The following is a 12,247-nucleotide window of genomic DNA, read 5'->3' as shown; positions in this document are numbered from 1 at the left end:
AAAACTGGAAATCAAAGGAATGCCCATCAATTGGGAAATGGCTAAACAAACTGTGGTATATGAAATGTACTGGAATGGAATATACTGTGCAGTAAGAAATGACAAACACAATGACTTCAAATTGGAAAGACATGTATGAAATGATGTATTAGGAAGTGAGCAGAAACAAGAGAACACTGTACATAGAGATAGAAATGTTATGGATGATGAACTGTGAATGACTTGATCATTCCTTTTATTTTACACATGAGGAAACTAGCACCCGAAAGTGTCTTGCCCAAGATTACGCAGATTATAAAGAGTGGGACACAGAGTGAAACCAAGATTCCCTGACTTCTGTGCTCCTTCAACTATGTCCCACTACCTCCTAACTCAAAAAGAGGAGATAATCCATAACTCTTTGCTTTTTATTACTTTTTGGAATGCCTTATAGTATATTTTTACAAGTTGTTGTCTAGTCATTCAATCACGTCCAACTCTTCATGACCCCATGGACCATTCTGTCCATAAGGTTTTCTTGGCAAAGATTCTGGAGTGGTTTACCATTTCTTTCTTCAATTGGTTTGGGGTAAACAGAGATTGAGTGACTTGTCCAGGGTCACACAGCTAGTGTTTAAGGCCAAATTTGAATTTAGATCTTCCTGACTTCAGGCCCAGTGGTTTATTCACTGAGCCACCTAGCTGCCCCCTTTACAAAATACCTATCTAATTCATTTTTACATAGACTAAATTTTAAACTATCACTGCCTGAAAAAGTTTAACAGGCTATATATAAGTTACTAAAATAAGGTCAAAAGAATCCAGGGGCAGCTAGGTGGTGCAGTAGATAGAGCACCAGCCCTGGATTCAGGAGTTCAAATCTGGCCTCAGACTCTTGACACTTAGTAGCTGTGTGACCCTGGGCAAGTTACATAACCCCAATTGCCTCACACAAAAAAAAAAAGAATCCAGAAACTCTCTTATCCTGGAAATACTTACTTTCCTTACCAAAAAGAAAGATAGCAACCCTGAGCAACAGTGGGTTAGAATACAAATATATTTGGAATACACTGTGGGGGGGGGGGGGTGGCAGAAGATTTAAAGCTACATCCCCTCATAAACAGAGAAAGGCAACAGGATAAAAAAATATATAATAACAAGCTTGGCATGAGACTTAAGTAAGCCACTTTATGCAAAGAACATTCACAGATGAAAGTGGTGGGCAGACAAATACACATGAAATGTAATAAACTTGACCTGAGTTTAAATCTGGCCTCAGACACTTGACACTATCTGTGTGACCATGGGCAAGTCACTTAAACCCTCATTGCCCCACAAAAAGAAATAAATGAATGAATGAATGAATAAATAGATGAATAAATAAATAAATGACAGAAAGGACCTTGGTCTCTGGTACCTTATCCTTCCAGTTAATCTTCAGGATCTTCCTAAGACAATTCAAATGGAAGTAATTCAGTTTCCTGTCATGGTGCTGGTAGAGTGTCCAGGTTTCACAGGCATACAACAATGAGGTCAACACAACAACCCTCTAGACCTTCAGTTTGGTAGTCACTCTAATACATCTTCTCTCCCAGACTTTCCTTTGGAGCCTCCCAAACACTGAACTTGCTCTGGCAATGCATGCATCAACCTCATTATCAACCCGTACATCTCTGGAAATTATGCTGCCAAGCTAAGTGAGCTTATCCACAATATTCAAAACTTCTCTATTTGTTGTAACCAATGATTTCATTCATTTTTTTCCGGGGCAATGAGGGTTTCAGTGACTTGCCCAGGGTCACACAGCTAGTAAGTGTCAAGTGTCTGAGGCCGGATTTAAACTCAGGTCCTCCTGAATCCAGGGATGGTGCTTTATCCACTGTGCCACCTAGCTGCCCAACCAAGGTCCTTTCTTGAACTAAACTGCCAAGCATTCAAATTCTGTTGCAGACAGCTCAACTCTGATGGGTTGGCCACTTTGTTTGAATGTCAAATGTATGTTTGCTTAAAAGACCATTTTACAGAGAACTCACGGAGGCAGGTGCTTACATGGTGGTCAGAAGAAGCGACACAAGGATGCTCTAAAGGTCTCTCTGAAGAACTTTGGAATTGCTTGCATTACATTAGGAAACTCTCCAGTCTCCCATCACTAACTGTCTTTTTGGCCTTCTAGAAGGGTATTTCCCATAGACATCTCAAATTCAACATGTCCAAAACAAAACTCATTGTCTTTTCCCTGAAACTCTTCCCTCCTTAAAACTCCCTTGTTATCGTCAATGGTACCACCTTTTTCCTATTCACCCAGGCTCTAAAACCTGGTGTCATACTCAATTCCTCTTCTTCTCAGCAATCAGTTACCAGGTCTCGACATTTCTACATTCACTACCACCGCCACCACAAGACACACACATGCATATATACATATATACATACACACACTGTATATATGGTATATATGTGTATGTCTTTAAATAGAAAAAGCATATAGGTGTATGTGTGTATATATACACACAGATATACATGTGTGAGTATAAAACTTCTTTACTCATACAACCCAACATCTTGGTGCAGGCCCTCATCTCTTCATGCATAAAATATTTCAATAGCCTTCTTCCTATCACTGTTTTAAGACCCCCCCACACACTCCTGGCTATCTTTCACTTAGTTGCCAAAATGATTTTCCTAAATCACGGGTCTGACCACATCACTTTCTGCTCCTAAAAGCACTAGTAGCTTCCTCTTATTTCCAGGATTAAATAAAAAAATGTTCTGTCTGGCAAAGATAACATCTAACATCCTTGCCCTTTCCTTTCTCTCCAGCTTTCTTATACATGACTGCTCTTCATGGGCTTCAATCTGGAGCAATATCAGGATTCTTGCTGATGCTTGCATATGATGCCTCATCTCATGACTGTACCTTTTCAGTGTGTGACCCAAGGCCTGCAATGCTTTGTCTCCTAACTACCTTCCTTTTCTACCTTCCTTCAAGACTCATCTCAAATCTTAGCTTCTTCAAGAAGCCTTATTCCTTCCTACCCCCACACCCCCAGTGCCTTCCCTCTTTTCAAATTACTTTCTATATATTGCATGTGTATAGATCTTGTACATACATAGTTATTTGTATATTGTCTCCTCCTTTAGAATGTTAGCCCCTGAGAGCTGTGGTTTTGTCTTTCTTTTTATCTCCAGCACTTAGCAGTGTCTGACACATAATAAGCACTGAATATATACTTGTTAATTGACTAACTAACCAATATCACAATCACTAGGGAATCAAAGTTGTGGGTTGCCCAACATGTCAGAATTGGAAAATATTTTTGGAGGGGGCAATGAGGGTTAAGTGACTTGCCCACAGTCACACAGCTAGTAAGTGTCAAGTGTCTGAGATTAGATTTGAACTTGGGTCCTCCTGAATCCAGGGATGGTGCTTTATCCACTTTACTACCTAGTGCCCCCGCCCCCGGCAGGATTGGAAAATATAATGGGCAAGAAAGGTCAGTAACACATTTCAAGTGAATAATATTTGTAAGATCCTTAGCTCACTGCCTGACACATGGTAGGTACTTGATAAATGTTATTCCTCTAAACAACATGATTACCAAAGAATTCATGATGAAACATGCTATCCACTTCCAGATACAGAATTGACGGACATGGTATAGATTTTCACATTCTTTCTTTTTTTCTTCCTACCATCCTTCCTTTTTCTCTTTCTTGTTTTGTTTTGGACATGGCAAATGCAGGAATTTATTTTGCTTTCATACATATATATGTATATACACATATGTATGTCCACATGACCTTCTTCCACAAACCCAAATGAAAAGAGATAACCCTTGATAGCAAACCAAATGGGGAAAGAAAACAAAGTAAATAAAATCATAAAATAACTCTTTTCCCCTCCCCTTCTTTCCTTTTTTTTTACAATGATAAATTTTTATTTTTCAGCCTTTAAAAGTTATTTTAGACATATTTTTGAACTGGTGGTTCACAGCCATCAGCCCTTTCTACTTTTGTGCCTGTTTCATCTCCTGAAGGTTTTCCAGAGTCACTACCTTCACCATGCAGTTCCATTAGCTTTCCCAATTCAAATTTGGGTTTCTTGAGCATCTTGACTTTTCGAACAAATATGTCATGGAGAGGGTAAATGGACTGGCAAGACTTTTCTATGTCTTTTCCAATGCTTTCTGGAATTAGTATATTGACAACTTCTTTCAAGTCATTTGTCTGCACCTCCCGGGTCATGATTTCCATCATTTTCTTACAAATGCTGTTGGTGCTGGACATAAGAGGTCTTATGGATCCGGTTGTTGCACTTTTTGGTAAAACCAACACAAAAGAGGCAGAGCGAGTAGCCATCAGTAGTTCTGACATCAACATGGGCTTCAATCATGGTCTGCCACTTTTTGACCATGGAGCACATCTTCTCCCAGGTAAGATCCATTCCATGGAAATTAGTCAGACAATTTTTACCCTGAACATCTTCAGTAATTAACTTGAACTTATGAAAAGCAACCTCATCATTGTGCAGATCAGCAAGACTCACTTCAAAAACTCAACTCGAGACCATCAGGGGCAATTTTTGTCCCTTGAGTCCTTGTAACCATTGTCTTGCCAATATTGCCAATGTTGAACATAGCTGGTGCTTTTACATCATACCAACCCTTCTTTGAAAATGGATCAACCACTTTCTTCTTGGCTCCTTTTTTGCTGCCTTTGGTGAGGCGCTTGTTCTTGCCCACCGCCGTGATCCGGCTCTGAAAGCCAAAAGCTCCCCTTCTTTTTCTTTTTCTTTTTTTTTTTTAGTGAGGCAATTGGGGTTAAGTGACTTGCCCAGGGTCACACAGCTAGTAAGTGTTAAGTGTCTGAGGCCGGATTTGAACTCAGGTACTCCTGACTCCAGGGCCAGTGCTCTATCCACTGCGCCACCTAGCTGCCCCCCCCCCTTCTTTCTAAGTAAAGGTAAGGTCATAAAATAAAGGCTGGATCTCTTCTGTTAGTTTGGTCCTGTTTCCACTGAGCCTTAAAAAAAAAAAAAGCCAGGTAAGAATGCATGTGAATGACAATAAGAGCTTGCAAATTCACCTACCACTTCAGTATTTGCTTTATTTGAATATATGTGAAGTATTGGAGTATTACTCCAATTCATAAATTGGAGTAATTACTTCAGTATTCATGGAATGCCAGACAATGAGCCATTTCTTACTTTCATTTGAATACCAGAGCCTGTTATTTCCTTTTCCCTTTTATCACAATGTGTAGATTTAGGGTAACTTCCTAGAACTCTAAATCGTTTATTCAAGGTAAGCAGAGTTTCACTGGAGAGTTTGCTCACATTTTAGATGTGAAGACTTCAATGCTCATACTCTTCAGTTTCATTTTAGGAGCACTTATTAAGCACCTACTATGTAAACTGGCTCTGTGCTGGGATCCCCAAAGCACTGGAGACAAAACAAAAATAATGCCATATTCTAGAGAGAAGAAATACAAGATGAACACTAATTAGGAAATTTTTTTTAAAAGTCAAGACAGACAGCTTGGCATAGTGGATGTTTTTGGTCTCAGAATGAGAAGACCTGGGTTCAAGTCCATTGCCGACATATTCTAGCTGGATGACTCTGGGCTAGTCACTTAACCCCCCAGTGTGTCTAGGCTACCCTCTAAGACTTTAAATTACTGATTGGCATTTGTAGAGGGAGTTTCCACACTAGGAATCCACTACACCAATGAAATCACAGGTCTGAACTAGAAACAAAATCAATACAAAGAGATGTGGAGTGGGGACTTGAAACACAAGCACTGGGAGAATCTCCTAGAAGGTGACAACTGAGTTGATCTTTGAAGGGATTCTAAAAGGCTGACATCAGGAGTGGGAGCGTTTATGGATGGCATGAGTGGGGGCTGGCGGCTTTCGGCTTTCTGTAGGCATCACATAGGGCCAGAATGTGTTACAATGGGTCTGTAACTTCCCCACTCCCATGCCTTTTTAGACTGTCTTACCTTAAGAAATAAATCTCTCTGGTGGAGTTTACCAACAGGATCTGTGATCACCTTCCTTAGGCAGCCTACGATAACATTCTTTTCTTCCTCTAAGGTCAAATGACTTTACAATCCTTGGAAAGCATTCTGAAACTGACACTTGACTAAATGTTACCAAGATCAGGAAAAGGAATTTCCCAGAGGTGAAACAAGAAATACTAGAAGCAAAACAATTGTCTGGAGTATAGAAGGGACCTTGGAGGACAGCCAGTTCAACAGGTCATTTTTTCAGATGAGGAAACTGAGGCCTAGACAGTTGAAGTAACTTGATCAGGGTCATATAGCTGGGAGAGTCTTGAGGGCAGGATTCAAACTCAGATCCTCCACACTCTTTTCAGAACACTACCTAGCTGCCTAGGTTCATCCCTCAGTCTGAGTGCAAGAAAGTAGAACTAGAGGATGGGTCATGGCAAATATTTACCTTGATAGTTAACAATAATATTAGTTTTTAGAGATTTAAATAACTACTGGCTTATATCCCAATTTAAATTTTTTATTGTTATTCTTTCCTTTTTTATATTACTATGACCTCTCAATGATACCTTCTCCCTTCCTTTTAAACTTTTTTTTTTCTTTTGGGGCAATTGGGGTTAAGTGACTTGCCCAGGGTCACACAGCTAGTAAGTGTTAAGTGTCTGAGGCCAGATTTGAACTCAGGTCCTCCTGAATCCAGGGCCAGTGCTCTGTCCACTGCACCACCAACTGCCCCATCTCTCTTCCTTTTAACTAATAAGAAGTATAGTCAAAGAAAACAGCTATTATCCATATCTGAAAATGTGTCCTTCATCTCACACCATCATCTCAATATATCATCAAGAATTAATTAAGCTCTTAACATCTCTTTCTGTCTCTCTCTCTCTCCTCCTTTGTCTCTGTCTCTTTGTTGGAGACTTGTTTTCCCTATCTCTGCCATGATGGAAATGCAGTGGCCATTCACAGGCTGATTACTGATTATCATGGAAATTTTTATCTTAGATCTGTGTGTGTGTGTGTGTGTGTGTGTGTGTGTGTGTGTGTGTGTGTGTCTACACTACATATATGAAGGATCTGAAAGCCTATTGGGACAATGCATTTGTCAGAGTTCTGAAATCTTTAAATATTGTTTTCTTTACACTCTTCTTTCTTCAATATCAATTGACTATATCCCCCTTGCTTCCCTAGTGGTGTAGTGTGGTAGGTAGATAGAGCACTGCACTAGGAGTCAGGAAAACCTGGATTCAAATTCTTCAGAAACCTTCTACCTGTACAAGCCTGGTCAAGTTACTTTACTTTTCTGGGCCTTGGTTTCTTCATCTTTATCTTTATGCATCTGATGGACTCTAAGATTCTTTCCAGTTCCAAATCTACAATTGCAATGTACTGTATAAACAAGTTCACTTTTCATACAAATACAGTCAACCGCACTATCTATAAGGAGCTGGATAAAAACCCAGGTTCTGCCACTGAAGAGCTGAGCAACCTTGGGCAAGTCACTTAACTTCCTTGAGTCTCAGTTTCTTCATCTATAAAATGAGGGGACATCATAAAAGCTCAATAAATGCTTATTTCATTTTCCTCTTACATTTTTAGATCCTTCATGTGACTGGATTTACTGTGATATTTGCTTTATTACAGTTGTCTGGAACTGAACCTGCAATATGTCCAAGGTATTCTTATATTGTCTATAGTATTCCCTTGATTCTGCTTACTTTGCTTTGTCAGGTCATATAAGTCTTTCCAAACTCCTCTGAGTCTTTCATATTTATTATTTCTTCTGGAACAATAATATTCCATTACATTAATATACTACATTTTGTTCAGTCATTCCCTTATCAATGGACATGCATTTTCTTTAAAGAGATCATAAAAAAAGGAAAAGGTCCTCATGTACAAAAATATTTCTATCATCTCTTTTTGTGATGGAAAAGAAATGGAAATTGAGGGAAAGCCCATCAATTGGGGAATGGCTGAAAAAGTTGTGGTATATGAATGTAATAGAACACTGTTGTGCTACAAAAAAATGATGAACAGGCAGATTTCAGGAAAAACCTAGAAAGACCTACATGAACTGATGCTGAGTGGAGTGAGCAGAACCAAGAGAAAATTGTACACAGTAAAAGCAACATTCTGTGATGATCAACCATGATAGACTTAGCTCTTCTCAGCACTATAATGGTCCAAGACAATTCCAAAGACTCATGACTGAAAATTCCATCCACATCCAAAGAACTCTGAAGTCTGCAGACCAAAGCATACTATTTTCACTTTTTTATCCCTTCATGGTTTTCCTCCTTTATTCTGTTTCTTCTTTCACAATATGACTAATTTGGAAATATATTTAACATGATTGCACATGTTTAACCAATATCAGATTGTCTGCTGTCTTGGGGAAGAGAAAGGGGAAGGAGGGAAAAAATTTGGACCTCAAAATCTTGTAAAAAATGAATGTTGAAAATTATTTTACATGTAATTGGAAAAAATAAAATTCTATTTTAAAATAAAAAAGAAATATTTGGGTACATATGAGACTTTTCTATCATCCTTCTGGGAAACATGTGGAGTATTAGTATCACATCTACTTCGATAATCATTAAGACTCAAAGGATTCACAAGTATTAGTTTCCCCATTTTGTGGATGAGGAAACTGAGGGCCAATGACTTATCCAAGGTTATACAGTGCCATAATCAGGACTTAACTCTTCTGACAAAAAGTCCTATACCCTTTCTGCTATATTGTGCTGCCTACTATACTGCCTGACCTTTTGGGCCTATTACCTTGTATATAAAATAACAGTAAATGCACATCTGTATATAGTTCTTGTAAGGTCCAGTCAAAGTCCTCCTTTTTGTGGAAAGCTAGAACCAGAAGGAATTTTAAACATCATTTCATTCAATCCCTCATTTTACAGATAAGAACACAGAGGCAGAGGAACAGTGAAGTGATTTGTCCAAGGTCATTCAAAGAGTGAGTAGCAGAGCTAGAATTTTAATTTGGATAATCCAACTTGATAATTAGTGTTCACTCCATTACAGCACATTGCCTTTTCACTTAACTATCATTTTTTTTTCTGAGTGATACTCCTATTTGTGTCTTCCTCGATTCTTGCTCCAAGAAGTTTTCCCAGACACCTCAGGAACAAAAGTAATTTCTCCCTACTCTTAATACAGAATTTTGTATTTTTGTCTTTTAAGCAGACTCTCACCTTATAACTTGTTTTTTTGATTAAATATCTCTTCTTACTAGACTGTAAGCTTTGTGAGAGGAGGGAGCATGTTTTCTTCCTTGCATTGCTCCTGCATTTCCTAGCACAGTACCTTGAATGTAATACGCATGTATTGCATATTTGTTGCCTATGCCTTCTACTCATCCATATTATTTCCACCTCCTCTTATCAATTCTGCCTCCTTGCAGTATACTCACACCAACTGATTTTTATTCTTTTAACCTAAATTCCAAACCTGATGATTATGATAGAACACCTGGTTTAGTAGACTCCTCCTATTACAAGGTGGCTGGGAATGTTCCAGTGTAATCTAATTGCACCAATTAATTAACTGAAAGGAAAGAGGTAGAGTAGGGAATTAGAAAGAGGACTAGACTTGGAGTCAAAAGATTTGGATTCTAATGCTAACTGTGTGACTAGACAAGTAATTTAGCCTCTGAGCCTCATGTTCATCTGTTAAGTGAGGATAATAATACTTGCAGTATTAATGACAGTCTGTGGTGAGGAAAATTCTTTGTCCACTTTAAGGGTTCTGTGTGCATAATTAGTAAAGCAGGAAACTCTAGGCAAAATTAGCCTTGGGCAAAGTTGTAAAAGGCATCTCCCATGCTCTTCTGCCTTCTATTCAATAGCACCCTTCCCTCCAGATACCTAGAGTAACCTTCCTGCTTCAAAGTTGTCTTAGGTCTCCACTGATGTGTAACACACAGGTTTACTCTTCCACAATGGGTGATGCAGATCTTCCTCTTCAACTCAGGACTTTGGAAGGTTCTAGTCCAAACTCCTTCCCCCTTTTTACAGAGGAGGAAATGGAGAAGTTAAGAGACTTGCTCAAGGTCACACAGGTACAAGGGACAGTAACTCTGACTTCAAATCCAGAACTTACTTTCTATCAAGTCAGAAGACCCGAGTTCCATTCAGTAACTTGCTTGTAGCATCTGGCAAATAATAATTTCTCTGATCCTCTTGCATACTCTGGGTGCAGTGTTTCTGGACAATATGACAACTCAAAAGGACAAGTTCAGGGGACCTCTTAACTGTCCTCACCAGCAAAATGAGGGTATACTTTGTACTGCTTTGTGAAAGCAAATTACTATATAAGTGTAAGGCATCATCAAAACCTGTTGTCGGCTTTGATTTGCCAAAGAGCTGATAAATTAGTTCATACAAGATGTAGGCAATAAGACAACAAGGTATGGTGGAAAGAACTTGAAATCAGAAGAGACCCAGGTTTGAATCTGGGCTATGATAGTTACTTGTCAGTTAAGGTCTCTGAGCTGCCTTTTTATCTCCAAAACCCATGGATACTGCTGATATTGTCACAGGGTGGGTACAGTGAGCGTAATTACCATGAAACAAACAAATAAACAAAACTCTCTTTCTTTTCTGCTGGTGTTTTTGTCCCAGTCATAGAATTAAGATGGCTTCCCAACCTTGGTTTTTCTTTCCTTCTCAATAGTTGGTGAAAGAGGAGAAGGGGAGGAAGAGAGAGAATTTGGAATTTGAAATAAAATAAATAAAAACAAACAGATAAATAAAATCGAATTTAAAAGTATGGGTTCCTATCGCCTATCACAGTGCCTGCTTGATTTCCTGTTGATTGATTAATGTTGTTTATCCATCTTCCAGGCATAACTGCATTATTTGTGGCTCCCTTTCCTCCTCTGCAAAATGAGAAGGTAGAACTAGACGATTCCTAAAGTCTCTTACAATACCAAAATCGATTATCTTAAAACGTGCAAGGGGTGATTTCATGTTAGTTTATAGAAGACCTTTAGATGAAAAAGACTCTCCAGTATCCGTGGGAGCTTGTTACTTCTTGAGTAGTAACTTCATCTCCCTCAACCAACTAATTTCTTTGTCTTCAGAGGTATAGAGAAGGAGATTTCACTGGGTACCCTGAGCAAAATGAATTTTCTAATGGATAGGAGGGATTGACAAGATTGGACAATACCAAAACTCTCAGAAAAGACCTGGGAGAAATCAAAATTTCCTGGCCAATGCAACCAACGAGCCTTGAGGACGTCCTCTCTCCTAAATAAAGGCAGATTCGCATGCCAGCAGTTGTTATAACAGGAGGGACCAGGCTGATGCCTCCTCCCCTGGAATTGGGAGCCGGGAAGTCAGGATTAGCCATCTCTAGTCCCTTATCTAGGAAAGCCCGATGGATGAAGCAGCCGCCCATCCTGCCCCTGGTGCGGTTTCCCTTCCCGGCTGGAGCCTCCGGGACCAAGCCAGAGCGTAGGAGGAAGAGGGGCTGGAGCTGCCCCAAAAGGAGGAGACTTGGGAGGGGGAGGAGAAGGAGGAGGTGGAGAAAGTGCTGCTACTCCCTGCCCCTCCCCATCCCCCCCGCGTGGGAATAGCCTACAGGGTGGGGGGGAGGAGGAAAGGGGAGGAGGGAGGAGCAGCGGGAGGAGGAGGTACGGGCCAGGCTCTAGCTCTCCTTCCCCTCCTCCTCCCTGATATGGCCAGTGACGAGGAATGAAGATGGCCGGGAGAGCCAGTGGGAAGGAGCAGCCGTGGGGAGCGGCAGAAGTGGTGGCGGCTCCCAGGCCGTGATCCAGCGCCGGGGAGAAGAGCGGATCCAGACTGTCTCGACGGTGTGGGCTGTTGACTTGTCCACGGAGGGTCCGAGCGGTCGGAGTGGGAGACGGCGGAGGGTCCCGCGGGAAGTCTAGGCGGCGGCTGGAGAAGGGCCCCGGGCCGGGAGCGCAGCGAGAGTGTCCGGGGGTTCCTTGCAGACGCGGCGGGCGCGGCGGCGGGACTGCTTCGCGGGCTCCGTGTTCAGAGCTGCCCGGGCACGGGCGGAGGACAGCCGGGGGCAGCGAGAGCGGGCGGAGGATGAGCCCTGTGCGGCGGAAGAGCTGCTGCTGCCCACCGCCCTCCCTGCTTTGCCCATTCGCTCCCCGCGCCTCCTGCGCTGGTTGGGACAGTTGTTAGTGCTGGAGGAAGAGGCGGAGGAAGCGGCGGCGGGGGGCGGCCGGGGCCCGGGCTGGGCAGCTGCAGCTGGCCCGGCCCGGGGCGGG

The 12,247-nt window shown here is 41.3% G+C and overlaps 2 pseudogenes; both read right to left on the bottom strand.

Annotated features, from left to right (window-relative positions):
- Positions 1-2,390, bottom strand: part of LOC122747377 — a 37,259-nt pseudogene extending 34,869 nt beyond the window's left edge.
- Positions 2,391-3,942: 1,552 nt separating this feature from the next.
- On the bottom strand, positions 3,943-4,718 carry LOC122750487 (annotated as a pseudogene).
- Positions 4,719-12,247: the final 7,529 nt, after the last annotated feature.

This window comes from Dromiciops gliroides, chromosome 3 (assembly GCF_019393635.1).
Source record: "Dromiciops gliroides isolate mDroGli1 chromosome 3, mDroGli1.pri, whole genome shotgun sequence".
Taxonomy (NCBI): domain Eukaryota; kingdom Metazoa; phylum Chordata; class Mammalia; order Microbiotheria; family Microbiotheriidae; genus Dromiciops; species Dromiciops gliroides.
This window is presented reverse-complemented; position numbering and strand designations above follow the sequence as displayed.